Source organism: Malania oleifera, chromosome 9 (assembly GCF_029873635.1).
Source record: "Malania oleifera isolate guangnan ecotype guangnan chromosome 9, ASM2987363v1, whole genome shotgun sequence".
NCBI classification, from domain to species: Eukaryota; Viridiplantae; Streptophyta; class Magnoliopsida; order Santalales; family Ximeniaceae; genus Malania; species Malania oleifera.
This window is the reverse complement of record NC_080425.1, coordinates 96,886,026-96,899,883: the sequence shown is the minus strand read 5'-3', so window position 1 is coordinate 96,899,883 and position 13,858 is coordinate 96,886,026. Positions and strand designations below refer to the sequence as shown.

The following is a 13,858-nucleotide window of genomic DNA, read 5'->3' as shown; positions in this document are numbered from 1 at the left end:
AAAAAATAATGCTCTTGCTTGTTATCTTCATCAAGGGATCAACAAAGACCATCTATCCCTGCATCTTTGGCATTCAAAAGGCTAAAGGCGCATGGGAAACACTGCGGAAGGAATTTCAAGGAAACAATAAAGTAGTCTTGATCCGACTACAATCTCTTTGGAAGAACTTTGATTGCTTGGCAATGAAAGATTTTGAAAACATCAAAGATTTTTTCTCTAAGGTTGTTGAAATAGTCAACCAAATTAGAGCTTATGGTGATCAGATAGAAAAAAAAAAGATTGTTGAAAAAATTCTCAGAAGTTTACCGCCAAAATTTGATCATGCAGGTGTAGCAATTGAAGAATCAAAACACCTCTCAATTATGACCATGTTTGACCTCTGTGGTTCTTTAGAATCACATGAGGAAAGAATTAAAATATCTTCAGGTCAGCCTTTGGATCAGGCTTTTCAATCAAAACTCAATTTGAACCGGAAAAATCAAGAGAGGAAGAGAAATTTTCAGCAACAAGACTAGTCTCAAAGAGGCAAAAATAATCAGTCTCGTGGTCATGGAAGAGGTGGTGGCAGAGGCAGGAATTTTCAGCCTCAAAGGTCTAGCAATCAAGGACAGAATTGCATCATATGCAAGAAGTCAAATCACACCTCAGCTGAATGCTATTTAAGGTGTAAAAGGTGCCGCATTCCAAACCATTCAGACCGGGATTGTTGGCACAAGAAGAATGAAAGTTCATAAGCAAATTTCAGCAAGGAAAATGATGAAGAGCAAGTGTTTCTCACTTGTCTCAATGCTGAAAGCAACGACAATAAGGTTTGGTACCTTGACAGTGGCTGCAGTAGTCATATGACAGGTAACCGTGAGTTATTTTTTAAAATTGCTGAAAATGCTTCAAATTCCGTTATTCTTGGTAATGAGAAATTTGTAAAAATTGAAGGAAAATGTGTAATAGCAGTGCAGTCCATATCAGGTGAGCAAAAATTCATCCATGTTCTTTATGTCTCAAGTCTTGCTCACAATCTCTTAAGTGTGGGGCAGTTAATTCAAAAAGGATATCAAGTCCATTTCGAAGGAAATGAATGCAGAATCATAGACAAGAAGGAGAACTCACTGATGGGTAAAGTAAAGATGACTCGAAACATTTTTCAACTCTCCATCAACTACACAAGTCCAGTGGCTTTGAAGAGTGAAATTTCAGACGAATATCAATTATGGCATCTCAGATATGAGCATTTAAATCATAAGGGACTGCAGCTTCTCAAGCAAAAGGGTATGGTTCATGGTCTTCCCCAAATAAATGAAATTGAAGGAGTTTGTGAAGGCTGTATTTACGGGAAGATGCACCACCTTCCTTTCCCCAAAACTTCTTGGAGGACCAAAGCTGCTTTGGAGCTTGTTCATGCGGATATATTTGGTCCCACAAGAACACCATCTCTTGGAAACAAAAGGTATTTCATCCTTTTTGTTGTTGATTTTACTAGAATGATATGGTTGTATTATATTCAGCAAAAATCAGATGCCTTATCAATATTTCTAGAGTTCAAAGCCCTCGTTGAAAGGCAAAGTGGGCTGAAAATGAAGACCTTAAGAACTGATCATGGAGGTGAATTCATATATCACCCGTTCATGAATTATTGCAAGAAGGAAGGCATTCAAAGGCAACTAACAGTGAGTAAAAACCCTCAGCAGAATAGAGTTGTTAAGAGAAAAAATCGGACCATTGTTGAAATGGCTCAGAGCATGTTAAAAAGTAAAGGACTTCCTAATTCTCTTTGGGCTGAAGCTGTACATACCATTGTTTATATGTTAAACAGGCCACCAACAAAATCAGTGAAGAATAGAACTCCCTATGAGGCTTGGAGTGAGAGAAAACCAGATGTTAGCCATCTGAAAAAGTTTGGTTGTCTAGCCTACTCACTCAACAAAGCTCCTAATAAGGATAAGTTTGATCAAAAGGGAGAAAAGCTTCTGTTTATTGGGTACAACGATGAATCAAAGGGCTACCGGCTGTTGAATCCTGTTAATCACAAGCTGACAGTGGCAAGAGATGTCATCTTTGACGAAAGGGGAGTATGACAGTGGACTTCTAACGGCTAGAACTCAACAAATAATCTAGATTTTGTACCAGCTAAAGCAACAAGATCTAAATCAGCTACTGAATCTCAGAATCCAGCAATTCCAGAAGCTGAAATTGCACTCAGGAACCTCAGTTCAAAATTTGAAAATTCAGAAAATGAAGGAACTTCATTCTCTTCACCTATCCCAAGAAGATCTGAAAGAGTTAGAAGACCTCCGGAGAGGTGTGGTGATTTTAGAAGCTATTTTTCTAATGAAAATTCATAATTTGCTCTTTTCTCTTCTGAGCCACAGAATTTTGAAGATGCAGTGAAGGATAAAACATGGAAAAAGGCCATGAAAGAAGAGCTGAACGTGATTGAAAAGAACAACACATGGAAGCTTGTGGATCCTCTTGAAGGCAAAGACATTATTGGTCTCAAGTGGGTTTACAAAACCAAGTACAACGAGGATGGTTCCATTCAAAAGTACAAGGCCAGATTGGTTGCCAAAGGTTATTCTCAACAACCTGGAGTTGATTTCAACGAGACCTTTGCACCGGTTGCAAGAATTGAGACAATTCGGCTTGTACTTGCTATAGCTGCCAAATTGGAGTTAAATGTGTATCAAATGGATGTTAAATATGCGTTTCTCAACGAAGAACTGAATGAGAAAGTTTATGTTGAGCAGCCACGTGAATATGAAGTGAAAGACAAAGAAGAAACGGTGTACAAACTGAACAAGGCCTTGTATGGCCTCAAACAAGCTCCACGAGCTTGGAACAGTAAGATTGATTCTTATTTTCAGAATTCAGGATTTCAGAAAAGCTTTCATGAACTAGCTCTTTATTAAAAAAAAAAAAAACTGATTTCATCATTGTTTGCGTGTACGTTGATGATCTGATTTACTTTGGAAGCAATCTTCATTTACTTGTTGATTTCAAGCACTCAATAATGAAAAATTTTGAGATGACAGACTTAGGGATCATGAAGTACTTCCTCGGGATGCAAATTAAGCAACGAAGAAGGGAAATTTTCATTTCCCAAGAAAAGTATGCAGCTGATATCTTGAAGAAATTTCATATGGACTGTAAGGTTGTAAGTACTCCTATGACTCTAAATGAAAAATTAAATTCTGATGATGGAGCTAAGAAATTCGACGAAAATCAGTATAGGAGTTTAGTTGGATCCCTTATTTACTTGACTCATACTAGGCCTGATATTACACAAGCTGTTAATCTGTTGTCTAGGTTCATGCACAACTCAAGTGTACTTCATTATGCAGCAGCAAAAAAGGTATTAAGATACGTTAAAGGCACACTAAAACTTGGACTGAAGTACAACAAAGATTTTGAGTTTGTTTTGACCGGTCTCACTGACAGTGATTGGGCCAGATTAGTTGATGATCGAAAAAGCACATCGGCATATGTTTTCTGCCTTGGAAATGGAACCATTTCATGGTGTTCAAGAAAGCAAAACACTGTTGCCTTGTCACCTGCAGAAGCAGAATATATTTCAGCAACAGAGGCTGCTTGTGAAGGAGTTTGGCCGAGGAAATTACTTAGTGATTTAGGGCTGAAGCAAGAGGGTCCTACAACCATTTATTGTGATAATATGTCAGCAATAGCTCTAACTAAGAATCCAATTTTTCATGCCAGGACAAAGCATATTGAGGTTAGACATCACTTTATTCGTGACCTTGTGCAGAAGGAAGAAATTCAACTAGAATTCATCAGCACTCATGAACAACCAGCAGATAGGCTCACAATACCTATTACTACTGAGACGTTTTTGAAGTTCAGAGACATGTTAGGACTCACGGCTTTGGAGGGGAATTTGTGAGAAAGTCGTGAACCTACTGAAGTTAGTTAATTCAGTTATTTAATTGAAAAGTCAGCAGACAACTCAGCTTACAGTTAGCAAAACATTCAGCAATAAAATTATTCAGTCAGCAAGTTGTAGCTAGTGTGATTCTTATTCAAAGTTTTGTTCAATTTTTCAAAGTGGAATACAACTGTCATCTAATAATAGCACAGGAGTGAGTTATTTTGTCTAAGAACTTGTCATATTCTTTGCCTTGTTTCTAGGTTTATTTAATGAGTTGTTAAGTCCCTAGAATATTAAAACCTCCTATCTATTTCCCATGTACTCTGACCTATAAATAGTGGCCTTATCCCAGTCATTTGAAGTAGTGAAAAAGTAGAAAAGAATCTCAAAAATCCAGCAAAAAGTGCTGCAGCACTGTAGCATTTTATATATGTAATTTCTTCATCAAGTCAGTAAATTAAAGAGGCATTTTTCAGTATTTTTCTTCTCTGGTTTTTCTGTTTCTATTCTTCTGTTCCAACAATACATCCTAAATTCCCCTTTAATCTCATGTTTGGTAGTAAAATTACAAAGTCACTAAATTGTTCTGTAACTTTCTTTCTTGGTTTTGATGTCATTTAGGATCTGAAGATGAAAAAGACGATTGACAGTAAGGTTTCAAATAGCGGTAGCATAACGTAATGGTAACGGGTGTAGGAAGACACAAGAATAATGAATGTTACATAATAAGAAGTAAGTGTAATGGTACACAACCTTGTGTATATTGGTAAATTTGCATGTTTTAAGGTCTTAAGTTTGAAAATATTTTTAGTATATTTTGGATCTTTTAGTTCTAAATACTAACATTGTTTAATGAGGGTAACAAATTTTACATCTTTTTTTGAAAATACTATTGATAAAAAAAATTATATATATACTTTTTCACCTTTTCATTATTTACATGCTTAATAAATTAATTAATAAAACAAAATTGATTGTACACTCCAATAATCTATTAAGCAGATAAGACATATAGATAATAAAATAAGTTAAACAAATTCTTTTATTTTATTTGTTTAAGGAATAAAAATTTAATATATTAAGATTAACAAGTTATATTGTGTAACTGTAACCTATGCTTTAACACTATAACGTATAATTACAAAATTTGTCATTAAATAAATATATAATGTACTAACAACTTGAACAAAGTAAAACCTTGGAAAGAGAAGAATGTTAATGTTGAAAAATATAGAGAAGAAAAATCAAGTATTTTTAACAAAATAGCATTCATAATAAATAATTAGTTAATGCATCTACCGTGAATATTAAAAAAATATTATCATCCTCATTATAATTCCACCCTCCAATTGCTTATCGAGAACAATTTATGAGAGGATAAAAAATAAAAATGGGAAGAGAAAGTAAAAAAAAATAGAAAATATATATGCCATAAAAGTCTTGTAGTGGTTAGTGATCCATAATAGCTGTCTTGGATGTGAGTTTTCTTCCCACCAATTTAGCGAGTGTAACAGTATCGAGTATCCTAAAAATTGTAATGTAACGGCGTTCCATGGTTTTAAATATTGGTAAGGGTTTGCATAAAGGTATCGATCGCAACTGTCGTGGACGTTACGTAATGGGTAACAGTCACCGTATTCGTGAATTCATTTTTTGCATAAGCAAACTTCTTAATAACATATAGATTTACCTGTTTTAGTCCCAAAATCCTCATACTGATGCTCTAATGATTTTTAGTAACATTTAATCAATTTAAATATGACATATACTACAAGTATTGGGGTTGCTTTAGTTGCTTTTGACAAGAAGAAGCAAGCATTTGCTAATTGTTACTACTTTATTGATTAAGTAAATTCAAATTATGAAATCATAAATATAAAGAAATATAAAATATAGAATGCCATCATTAACTCTTTTAGTTTTGAATGAAAATTTTTTCTTTTAAAAAATAAAATATAGAATGTTCATATTTTAAACAAGAACAAAAATGCATATGGCATAATGTATTTTAGTCTCCAAATTAGGTGTAAGAAATACAGGGGAAAAAAAATTGAAAGGACTTAGAAAAATGAAGCATGTAATGAGAGAAAGAAATTGGGTTTATTTTAATGATAGTTATTGACAAAATGCATATTAAATGTCAACGAAAATAAACCCAAAAATGTTTTTTTTTTTAATAAAAAATAAAAAATACCAACTAAACAAGCCTACTTAAAATTAAAATTTTAAGCTTCAATAAAGGGAAAAGAAAGGGGAAAAAACAAAAAAAGGATTCAAAAAACAATTTTACTCATTCACGATCACTCTCCCAAGATGATAACGTCCATGATATCGCCCTGAAATAGTCTTGGAAGCCATGATTATGTAAAGTCCATAGTGGTTGTTAAGTAGCGTAGCCTACTCTAGGAGAGTAGGAGTACCCAAGCTAGTGATTATGAAGCTTAGACATTGGACAGGACATGCAAATTTCACAGTCGTGTTGATGGATGATTCCAAGTGATACTTGGAATGGAATTCTTAAGGGAGACTAGGACAGTACCGGTGTTGTTTTCTAGTTCCCTTTGTCTGATAGGAGATCACCATGCATAGTGCAACCGTTGTGAAGAAAGGGGGTGATGAGAAGTTCCTCTTAGCCATGCAACTCAAGAAGGGTTTGAAGAGGGGTGAATAGATATATCTCGCTACATTAGTAGTTACTAGTCAACGAAGAGTTAGGCCAAGAGTGGGGACCTACTGCCATCCAAGTTGTGTAGATGAATATAATGTTGTGATGTTAGACAAGCAACTTGACAATTTGCCTCTTCAATGGTGTGTGGAGTTGTTACTAGGGATGAAGCCTTTTTCTAATGGGCTATATCAGATGGCACTCGACAGCTAGTTGAGATAAGGAAGCAACTTGATGTGTTATTGAAAACGGACTATATGTGTCCTCCTAAAGCACTGTTTAGAGTGCTTGTGTTGTTTTAGAGAAAACATGATGAGAGCATACAGATGTATGTGGCCTAAGGTTTAAAACAGAAGTAGTGGGTAGCATAATATAGCGTGTAGCGGGACATTGGAGTAGCAAGTCTTACTATTTGAGGTTATATATGTCTTTTAGTATTATTATCATTGTGATAGTATGTTACTTAGTGAGAGTTAGTAAGGGTATTATTGTCATTAGAATGTATTTAATTTGCATTATAAATAGAGGGATAGACCTATCTTCAAGTTAGGTAATTCATTTTAGTAAAATCTTAACATGGTATGAAAGCGTGATCCAACCTAAAACCTATTCTCCTTAGCCATTGTCGGGAAACACCGTTCTCATGGCTGTTCTTCCCAGTTCCACCTCCATCCCATATTATTTCACAAAACCAACCGCACACCCATAAACAAACTCCTTTGACAACCCACCTCACAAAACCCCATTGCTTGAGGACACCCCACACGCCCCCACGCGCTGGCCAAATGCTAGTAGGGCCGACCCCGTGAGCCGGGGCATGAGTGAAGTTCCGATCACTTTTTTTTTTGTTTTTGTTTTTGATTTTCATCTGCCACCCTCTAACTCCCTTGGACTATATTATCAAGCTGTTAGGCTAGTTTTTTGCTCAAACAGTCAACCTTTTTCGACCATGCACTCCCAGTATTCCGTTAATTTCTATTCAAGGTTTGTGAAGGCTTCTTTGTGAGCTTTTTGGAGTCGTGGCAGTGCTATATCTGTCGGTGACTTGTTCACCTCGACCGTGGTTGTGTTGGTGCTTCACATGGTTTGTGATTGCCCCGATTATTGATTGTTCTTTTTTTTTTTTGTTTGGTTGTTGATTTGTGAGAGTTGTGGCAGTGCTATATCTATAAGTGAGTTGTTCACCTCGTTTGTATTTGTTTCAGTGTTTCACATTGTTTGTGATTGTCCTGATTAGTTTTGATTGTTCTTCTTGTTTTTGGTGTGGTTGCTGATTTGTGAGTTTTGGGATGGGATCTATGAATCTCAAAAATTTATTTCCTACATCGCTGCCACAAATAACGACTCAAAAGTTGGATGGAAAGAATTATGTTCAAATGGTCTAAAGTTGTTCGGATATATTTAGCAGGATTAGGGAAATCTGACCATTTGCTCCAATCTGATTCTTCCGATGAGAAGAGAAAAGACGTGTGGATTCAGGAAGACGCCTTGATTGTTCACCTTTTATGGAATTCAATGGAGCCACAAATTGCACGGATGTGTATGCATCTAGAATACGTGCAAGGAGATTTAGGATTATGTCAAATTTCTATACTCTAGTAACATTATGTGTATGTATGATTTATCCCAGGAATACTTTTAGTTACAACAAAGAGATAGGAGTATTGCAGATTATTTTGGAAAGATGAAGCATATTCATGAGGAGTGTAACGTTGTGTAACCTATAATTGCCGACGTTCTTAAGATGCAGAAGTAGAGGGAGCAGATGACAATTCTTTGTGTTCTAGCAGGCTTGAGACCTAAGTTTGAGGCAGTTTGGTCTCAGATACTTTGTAGTGCCAAGTTGCCATCATTTGCCCGATGTTTATTCTCATGTCCTTTGTGCTTCCTTTAGCATGCATTCTCCTACTCTTACATTTGGCTCTAGGAGACAGCCTTTGCTATACACAAGGTAATTTTAGTTCTCTAGCAAACAACTGCAAAAGTTATTGCTGTGGTTTGAGTGGTCGTAGTGGTAGAGATGGATGAGGCAGAGGTACTCCTCGCAATTGCACTCATTGTGGATGGAATAATCATACTGTTGAGCAGTGTTGGGACAGCAGACCTTCGCATGTTGCTAATGCAACCACCACTGACTTCATACCTTTGGGGCAGCCCAATGCAGCCCCACTGACTCCTCACCTTTGGGGTCGAATGGGGGGCAACGTACTGTATCTATGTCAGAGAAAGAGTGTTCCAAGTTCCAGCAATATCAAGCGTCACAACACGCTTCTTTTCCCATTGCATCTCTTGTCCAAACAGGTAATCACATAGTATGCCTGTCATCCAGTACTTCTTGTCCTAGTCCTTGGGTCATAAACTCTACTGCCAGTGATCATATCACATGTATACTTAGAGCTTTTTCTCCACTCTTCAATATTCTACAAATTTACCTTGTGTTACTCTTTCTGATGGATCGACTGCTGCAGTTAAGGGAATTGGGATTGTAAATCCCTTCTATTTCTTTTCCTTTGATTTTATATATTCCCAAATTTCCTTTCAATCTTATGTCCGTTAGCAAAATTACTAAATCCATGAACTGTTTCAGTGACACTCTTCCTTGATTTTGTGATTATTCAGGATTTGAATATGAGGAAGACAATTGGTGGAGGGTGTGAAGCTGGTGGACTCTATGACTTTCAGCTGCTATCTCCTTCTATCGCCTGCACTATTGCTGCCACACCTTTCCAAATTCATTGTCGCATGGATTATCCTGCGTTGGAAAAGTTAAAATGTCTTGTTTCAAATTTGAGTTTTGTGTCTAGTCTCGATTGTGAGTCTTGTCTGTTGGGAAAGAACCATCATGTTTCTTTTGCTTCCCGAGTCAATAATCAGGCTTCAAGCCCTCTTAATAGGGTTGTGTCCAAGTTGGTTTTCGGTAATTTGTAACCTTTGTGGATGATTATTCAAGAATGACTTGGTTATATTTAATAGGAGATCATTCTGAACTATTTCATGTATTTTGTGCCTTTTGTTTTGAAATAAAACTCAATTTGGTTTGCCAGTTCAAATAACTTCAAAGTGATAATGCTGAAGAGTTTTCTGGTGCATAATTCACTACTTATATGACTCAGTTTGGTATTTTTCATCCAATGTTTTAAAATGTGAAGGTGTAAGGCGAGACGTTTTACCCTTAGCAAGGTGAGGCATAAGCCTTAAGGCGTTGAGGAGTAAGCATTTTGGGACTATATTTTTTTAAATAATTTATAAATAAAATAAATTTATAAATAGTATAAGAATGAGAAAAAAATTAGAATAATGGAGAAAAAAAAAAAACATAAATTTTAAAAATCATTTAGGCCAATTTTAGTTAACAAACTCAAACAATACATGTTAAAAAATATGCATGAGCCATAACATTACAAAAAGAAGAGAAAAAGCCAAATTAAAGCATCACAATGTCTCATCACCCAAGATTCTATGAATCTAAATCCAAATCAACAAAGTTCAAAGGGAACTATCAAGGTCTTCATCAAAGTCCTCTTCTTCATCAAACTCATCTATAGTAGGAGTTCTTCCATTTATAAATTCCCCCTCTCCCACTTCAACATCATCGTTTTCCTCCATTGTGACCAATGTTGGCCTGTTGCCTTTGTCTTAAGCGCCTAGATATTCAATAAAGCTATAGGTTAGGAGTAAGGGGAAATGGAGAATTATAAATTAGTAGATTCAAAAATGACTATTGATATGTATGTACTCAAGTTCTCACAATAATAACTAATCTTCCTTTTGCTAGGAACTATAGAATGTGAGCTACCAGATGCTTGTGTTGCTTGAGCATCATCTCCTTCAAAGCTACCACAAGCAAAGCTCTAATAGCATCATCTTCTAGGAGATTTTTATCATCAAACCAAGAAGTATCTTTTGGGAGGATAGGTTCTTCCTTCTCAGTGATCCACTCATTATCTGAAGCAACTTCCGCCACCAATATTGGATCATAATTTTGTCTTCTTCTTAGAGCTTTCTCCCTGAGTTTGGTGTTGTACTTCATGTAAACTAGAGCATTTAATCTCTTGAATCTATTCCTTTTTTTTGTATGAATCTACAATTAAGTTTAAGCCATTTAAATTTTTCGATATTTGAAGATATTTTCATATTTGAGTGAAATGATAATAACATGGCATTTGTAAGAGCTAAGAACTAAGATTTGCTCAAATGTGACTCCAATTCCTCTCACATCCACTGGCACTACATGTCAGGCTAAGAACACGAATAGCAAACTTCGTCAATTCTGGGGTCTTTGTCCCAAAACGCTTCCACCATTCAGTTACAAAAGGAAAACACATTTAAGTTCCAAGTTATAAGAAGAAACAAGGGTAAAGTACCACTAATTAACTAATATTTACTGAAGTATTATTTTTTCTTGGAATTTTCAACATTTTAGAGTCAATAGCCACTTGAGTCCCAAATTCCCTTCGCGCATTATCAAACAAATCCAATTGGATGTCAGTAGCTAGCCTCCCTTCATATCTCAACATTCTATCCATGCATTCAAACAGTCCTTTCTTCACTTCTTCACAATCAGAGAAGTTCTCCTTATGATGCAATTGGGGATTTAGATAATATCCCACAACATTTAAAGGGTGATGAAGTTGTGGAGTCCCTCTATAATCTATTTTTCTCCAAATGGGTCCATACTTCTTGGCATTTCTAGAAAAAATTGCAGCAATTTTTTTCCTTCACTGAATTCGCCAACTAATAGAGAAACCCCATGGCTGGTCTTTCCTCAGAATCAACTTCCTTTAGAACACACAAAAGAGGGACAACACTCTTGATAACATAAGCCACGTGAGGCCAAAAATGTTGGTCAAATAAAACTATTGAGCGAGTCCTTATACCTTCATGCATTTTTGCATATGTAGAAGTGGACCACATCTATGAAGAGAACATAGATTGAAGGCCTAACTTTTGTTTGTAAATTCTTTGAAGTGTCAAAAATACAGTAGCAAAGCGTGTCACTGCGGGGCGGATGATTTCTTTGTTGTTAGTGATATGCTTCCACATCATTGCAAGTACTTAGGAATGATTATAAATAAGTTTCACAACTTGCTTAGTCTTTAGGATTGTGGTTGCGTGGATCTTCAATTTTGCAATATCCTCCAACATGAACAATGTGCAGCACATGGAGTCCAATAGAGCTTCTCCCTCTTTTCTATAAGCTTCTTTCCACCATTTATCATGTTGTTCGCATTATCAGTTATCACTTGCGCAACATTCTCCTCACCAACTTCCTCAACCACCTCATCCATATACTTAAATATCAAATCACCATTTTTTATACTTACAGAAGCATCAACGGATTTTAAAAATCATGTACCAATAGGACTATTCACAAGGAAATTAACCAAGACCCTTGAACACCCATCAGTCCATCCATTAACCATGATAGAACATCCATGTTCCTTCCAAGCTTTTTTGTGCTCTTTCAACATGCCTTTGATGTCTTTCACTTAATCTTTAAGGATCCATATCCTCATCTCTTGCATAGATGGAGGCTCGAAACTTAGCCCGTAATTAGCAATACCATCCACCATAACACACCAATATACATCATCCATCAAACTAAAGGGTAGAGCATTGTTGAACACACAATGACCAACTTTCCCACGTGCTTCATTTCTTTCTTCCTTCTTCCATTTTGAGTTTAGAGTGGCTTGTTAGTGAAGATGAAAACTTATCCATTGGACCTCTAGCCTTAGGATTAAGGTTAGTCCCCTATTCTGTTGCTGAAGATCTCCAACTGATGGAGGAGTAGCACTTTGAGTCCCTCCTCTTGGATCCATCCCAATTTCTTCAAGAAGATAATTTCTTTTACACTTCTTTTCTTGGAATTTTTCAAGAGCGATTTTGCACTCATCTATCACGTTTTGAGGAGCTTTTGGGCAAGGTTTCATTCCCTTCCTTGTACCTACCAAAAGATGTTTAAATCTTGTGACAGTCCCATTGCAAGTTTGATCACAAAATTTGCATCTAAATTATTTTTCTCCATCAACTTCTTTTATGTATTTCCAAACAAAATCTTATTTCTACCCCCTTGACTCACCTTCAGACATGTTTTTGTTTTTTGAACAGGAGCAATCAGCAGCTGCAGCCGGAAATTAAAACTGAAAATTGAAAAATGAAAGGTGAAAACTGAAACAAATCAAAAGCAGTTGCAGCTTACCTTGAGTTTTAAGACACTGGCAGAGAGTCTCGTGGGAGTTAGCTACGAACAACACTAGAGAGAGAGAGAGAGAGAGAGAGAGAGAGAGTTGAATACTCGAATTAGTTTGAGGAGAGACCTCATACTGAGAAGAGATCTCGAAACAGAAAGGCTTTAGGGGGTCGTGGAGAGAGACTAGAGGCTGTAGAGGGTCGTTGGAGAGAGACTAGAGGTGCGAATGGGTCCTTGGAGAGAGATAAGACGTCAGAAGGGGTCATCGGAGGTAGATGAGAGGTTGGAAGGAATCGTCAGCTCATCGGAGTGAGAGGAGAAGTTGGAGGAATCTTCGCAGCCAGATGCAAGCTTGGAAAGAGATGAGAGCTCGGAAGGGGTTGTTGGAGAGAGACGATACATTGAAAGGAGTTGTCGACTCATCGGAGAGAGATGAGAAGCTAAAGGAGTCGTTGAAGAGAGACGGAAGCTTGGTAGAAAGAAACTTCATCAAGAGATGGGGGTTTTGACGCTTGTCAAAGCCCTATTAGGCTGTTTACTTGTTATATATATATATATATATATTAAATCAGGTTGCTCCCAAAATGCATAAGCCTTCCCCTTTGAGGCGTAAAAGGCGCGCCTTTTGTCCTGAGGCGTATGCCTTATCCCTTGAGGCATACACATTATGCCTTAGGGCGTTTTATGCACAAAATGCCTCAAGGTGCGCCTCACGAATGCCTTTTAAAACATTGTGTTCATCAATCATCGTGTGCCCACACTCCTTAAAAAAATGGTGTTGCAGAGCGGAAAAATAGACATCTTCTTGAAATCACTTGCACCTTAATTTATCAAATGCATGTACCTAAAATGTTTTGAAGTGATTCTGTACTTACAACTTGTTATTTAATTAACAGAATGCCATCCTTTGTTCTTAGTGGTAAAGTTCTCTACTCCATTCTCTTTCCTAATTCACCTTTATTTTTTATTTTCCTTTTCTTATATTTGGGTGTGTATCCTTTGTTCATCAACTAACTCTTAGGATGGATAATAAGTTGAATCCTTGTTCTATAAAATGTGTTTTTTTATTGGGCTATTCATATACTCAAAAGGGATATTGTTGTTATAGTCTTATGTTGCATTG

General features: G+C 36.5%; 1 protein-coding gene across 4 annotated transcripts in view; it reads left to right on the top strand.

Moving 5' to 3' along the window:
* The window catches only part of LOC131165088 (uncharacterized), a 58,144-nt gene that overhangs the window by 7,687 nt on the left and 36,599 nt on the right, over positions 1-13,858 (top strand). Inside the window, exon 6 of one of the 4 annotated variants that reach the window (XR_009139424.1) lies at positions 4,499-4,679. The exons of the other annotated variants lie outside the window; for them this stretch is intronic. The gene's annotated coding sequence lies outside the window, so the exon portion shown is untranslated. Of the gene's footprint in view, positions 1-4,498; positions 4,680-13,858 lie in introns of those variants that run through there. 4 annotated transcript variants of the gene reach the window in all.